Raw genomic sequence first — 4832 nt, 5'->3', positions numbered from 1 at the left:
CACAGCCACAGCTCAGACTGGGGGTGTTTGTCATGTCTGGCATCAAGGAAAGAGTGCTCTGTGGCTTCTTGAAGCCTCCATTTGACCCAGGTGTCAAATCAACCCCTTGCACTATTGAATGGTGAATAGCAAATGCTTAAAGGAATCCCCACAGTGAAGAGGAAAAAACAATACCCAAGCTGGCTTGTAAGAAATATTCACTGAAAAACAACAATTAGCAAGTGGATTAATAAACCAATCCAAAAAGAATTTTTAAAAAATTAATTTTTATTTTATTTTTGGACAGTTTCCAGACAATTAAAAGGGGAAATTTTTATAAAGCAAATCGGTTGTCTCAGGCTCTCCAGCCAAAGCAGGGAGGTTCTGTAGCAATGTTTTTATATTCCTTTTCAAGAAACTTTACAACAGTTGCTGCTCCTACTGCTGCAGCTCACCACAGATACTCTCAACGAGCAGAGAGTAAGATCTTCTCACTGTTATTGAGCAATGAATCCTCACAGCTGGTGGAAGACAGCTCCTGGCCGTGTATGGCGTAGCTTACACCCTTCTGCCATTAAAATCTACTTAGTGCAATAACTTTAATTAATAGGAAAACATCACCAGGCTGGATAACTCAGCTTCACCTTTTTACCCCTGTGAGCAGGAGCTGGTAACACAAAACCACAGCCTTTCTCTTAAGAGTTGCAGATGATTTTTTTTTTTGTCTGTTGGCACCTTCACAAATGACTCACAGAAAGTTTGTGGCTCACTTTGCATCTGGCAATTTCCTGCCTGGCACCTGTGGGAGGTAAAACCATGTGAGCATCACATCACAGGCAAAGAGAAGGTGAATCTGGCTTTATAAAGGTGCTATTCCACACCTCCACAGTCATCTGTTGTGCATTTTATTTAATTTTCAGCTATTTTTGCCCACCTACCCAGATCCAGGACCCCTAACTCCAGGAAATATATTGATGGGAAACAGAAGACCTCTATTTCACATCCAAAGTGGGTTTCCCGTGGGAAATAAATATCTTGTCTGGTTTTCGTTCAGCTAAATCAGCTGATCTAATAAAAAGTAGTGTCTTTCCTGAACTTGCTGTGCTTCTGTCCTCAGAGCATTCCAGCTGCTGATAGCACACTGATTGCCCCAATAAAACATGACACTGATGATTAAGCAGCCAAGTGAGCCCACACTGCAGCTGGAGGCAGCTGCACATGGAGCAGGGTTTGGTGTGGGCCTACAAACCCATGGGGTCAGGGGTGGGTGTCCCAGGCACATCCCCCGACCATTCCTGACCAGGGATCGGAGTCACTGAGGCTGGAAAAGTCCTGCAGGACCAAGTCCCAGCTGTGCCCAGTCCCCACCTTGTCCCCAGCCAGAGCCCTCAGTGCCACCTCCAGCCCTTCCTTGGGCACTCCAGGGATAGGGACCCCAAACCTCCCTGGGCAGTTCCAAGGCCTGAGCTCCCTTTCCATGGAGAAATTCCTGCTCTGTCCATCCTGAGCCTCCCCTGGCCCAGCCTGAGGCCGTTCCCTCTCCTCCTGTCCCTGTTCCCTGGAGCAGATCCCGATCCCCCCGGCTGTCCCCTCCTGGCAGGGAGTTCTGCAGAGCCAGAAATTCCCCCTGAGCCTCCTTTTCTCCAGCAGAGCCCCTTCCCATCTCCCTCAGTGCTCATGTCCCGCTCCAGGCAGGGCTGTCTGTGAGGAATGACCCCCCCTGGGCAGTGCTGGATGGGACAATGACCACCAGGAGCTGGTGACAGCCACTCCGGCCTCACAGGAGCCCTCAGCCCATGGGGCCAAACCAGAGAAGGCACAAACCCAAACCTCCAAGGCTCGTGCAGAGCAGGCATCAGGCTCTCCCCTTCATGTTTCACCCTGCAGTGGCAGCCCTGAGAGCCACAGGCAGGGCCCAACCCCGTGAGAGGCTCTGGGATTTCAGTCTAAACCAGTACAACGGTGCCCAATGGTTTGTGCACGCAGGGCGAGGGCAAGGCCCAGAGCTCCATTTATAGCTGACCTACCTCATGTCCTGATACCTCCAGAGGCTCCTGGAGCAGAGCTGGGCAGGTTAAAGGAATAAAGCAGGGTTTATTTTTATTAAAGCCCTTCCAAGGATCACCTTGGGCAGTGCAAGGGCCCGGCCCTGGCTGCAGCCAGGATGGGCCCCGGGTCAGGAGTTTCACACTTGGATCAGTTTTGGTCCATTTCCACCTCGGGGTGAATTGTGCAATTCCAGCTGCAGGTGATGCAGTCCCATCCTCCCAGGTTGCTCCATCAATTCCCTGCTGGTTGTGCTTTTTGGGCCTGGAGCTGCAGCGCTGCCCTCGGTTCTGGGGCTGGGAAAGGATTGTTGTGTGTGCCTGAGCTGGGAGAGCTCGCTGACACTTTGTGTGGAGCTCAGGGTTATGTTCCAGTGCACAATCTGGAAAATATGAGAGCTGAAACTTAAGGCATCAATCTCACCATGGCAAGTCCACAGCACCTGAGTCAGGGCTGCAGCTGCCACCTCAGCATTTCACTCTGGTGCTCTGAGTGCTTCTGAGAGCTCTCCAGCCCGAGGTGATGTCCCAGATCCCTGGAGAGCACAAAAACCCACTGCCACACCAGCAGCACGAGGTCATGGCAGGGCTCCATCAAGCACTGGCATTTATGAGTCGCAGAGAAGTGGAGGGAAAGAAAAAGCACTCACTGAGAAGGATGATGAGTCTCCTGCTTTTGAGGAAAATTGTTTTACTCTAGACTTTATGTTTCAGCAGAGCTCTTTTGGTTCTGATTTTAAAGTTATAGATTAATCTCTCTGTTTTAGGCAGAAAATAAGCCATTTAGCTAGCTTTAACAAATGTCTCTAATGGAAGCATTTTCAAATATACTCTCATTTCCCACGTATTTCCACTTACCAGGGCTATAAAAGTTAGTTTGTGTATGGCATTGCTGAAGCACATTTCAACAAAAACCATAAAGACGGATTTTATTTTCAGCATAAAGGATTTAGCTATGGCTCAGTTGTCAAAATTGCTCGACTGAAACTAATTTTAAAAGGGAAACTGTATTTCTGATTAATCAGAGATTTCCACAAAGAACATCTGCTTTCTGTAGGAAATGTTGACATGGCAAAGGAACAAATTCTGGAAATACAGTCCAGCCCAAACATAAATATATTTTAAGCTCCTGAATTTCAGAATCTTTCAGTTTCACATCTTTTAGTTGGAATTAAATTCTCAAACAATTCTGCCTCTGTTCAAGTTCATTAAAGGGAATTAGGAGTTACCTGAGCAGTGCTGAGTGTCCTGAAAGAAACCTGTGGAGTTCCTCTCTCGCTGGTGCAGAGGAGGGCAGGATGCTCTTGGTATCTTCCCCTGCAGTGGGTGGGGAAGGAGGAAAAAGGAGAAGGAGAAGGAGAAGGAGAAGGAGAAGGAGAAGGAGAAGGAGAAGGAGAAGGAGAAGGAGAAGGAGAAGGAGAAGGAGAAGGAGAAGGAGAAGGAGAAGGAGAAGGAGAAGGAGAAGGAGAAGGAGAAGGAGAAGGAGAAGGAGAAGGAGAAGGAGAAGGAGAAGGAGAAGGAGAAGGAGAAGGAGAAGGAGAAGGAGAAGGAGAAGGAGAAGGAGAAGGAGAAGGAGAAGGAGAAGGAGAAGGAGAAGGAGAAGGAGAAGGAGAAGGAGAAGGAGAAGGAGAAGGAGAAGGAGAAGGAGAAGGAGAAGGAGGCTGCTCCAATCTGCAGTTTTCCAGACACAGATAAAAGAATGTGGAGCTGCTTGTAGGAGCTGGATCAATAATCTGATTTATTGTTCCCTGGATCTGAGGAGTCCCCACAGAACTGGTGAAATGTAAACCTCAGACTGGGAAAAAAAATCAGGTGTTCTTCTGCTTTTGTGTCTGAGACTCTGTTTGCAGTTGAAAAAGGAAAATATCATTATTAAGGATTTTTTTTTCCTACTTTATCTGATACAAACTGTCCATAAAAGATGGTAGGAGTAACACCACATCCTTTTGTAAGCCATGTGTTAGAGATTCACCATCTGAGCACTCCTTCTGCTTCTATTCTCATTTATTTTGTTCTGAGCTTCCAGTGAACCATGTGGGCTGAAACATTATGGCTTTTCAATAGCTCACTAAATATATTTAGAATGCTTAATTGAAGCTTAACCTTTACTTTGTTCAATAAATGTATTCTCCATCTAACAGCTCCAAACAAGAAAAGAACTTTGTTGAGGTTTCACATTTTGTCAGCATTGTTTCCCTCTAAAGATAGAGAAAATGAAGCCTCTACAATAAATTGATGGAACAGGGAATCAACAGAGGAAAAAATAATTTTGATGATTTCTTCTTTGCTCTGCAATTATATCCAGTACACTTGACAATGAAATAAACAAATAGTACAAATAAGGCCATTAATTTCCTTTCCATCCACACAATTTTAATTAGAATCATTTAATTAGTCTTGGCTACAGTTTCTCAAGAAGATTGCACAACACACATTTAAGCTACTCTCCTGCACAAAGATATATTTATCATTGTTTATTAAGTACAACAAATAGCTACAAGAGTTCTAGGTAGGCCATGATAAATGCTGTTGTCAAAAACAATTCTTTATCACCAAATTTATTTGAAAGCAAAGTTCTCTCCATGTTCATTAGTTATTAAGCTTTTTGTTATTTTAATTGTTATAATAAATATAATGACATATTTAATATATTAACTAACTTTTTTATGACATGTCATTTTTTGTAGCTGGCAATAAACGTCCCTGAGCCTTGAAATAATTTTTCCTTGTTTGGTTTGCCAGGGTTTGTGTTCTAGAAAAACAACCTGAACATGAAATCACAGAAAATTGCTCTGAAAGGACTTTGGG

The 4832-nt window shown here is 45.0% G+C and overlaps 1 long non-coding RNA gene across 1 annotated transcript; it reads right to left on the bottom strand.

Annotated features, from left to right (window-relative positions):
• Positions 1-246: 246 nt before the first annotated feature.
• Positions 247-1996, bottom strand: LOC147650939 (uncharacterized). The gene is made up of 2 exons (XR_015275021.1): positions 1810-1996; positions 247-778 (listed from the first exon to the last, which is right to left on the bottom strand). It is a non-coding gene; the product is annotated as an uncharacterized LOC147650939 (long non-coding RNA).
• Positions 1997-4832: the final 2836 nt, after the last annotated feature.

The sequence above is a fragment of the Cyanistes caeruleus genome, chromosome 11 (genome assembly GCF_971803275.1).
Source record: "Cyanistes caeruleus chromosome 11, bCyaCae1.hap1.1, whole genome shotgun sequence".
Lineage (NCBI taxonomy): Eukaryota > Metazoa > Chordata > Aves > Passeriformes > Paridae > Cyanistes > Cyanistes caeruleus.
The sequence above is the reverse complement of the archived record's forward strand: the minus strand, read 5'-3'. Positions and strand labels throughout refer to the sequence as shown.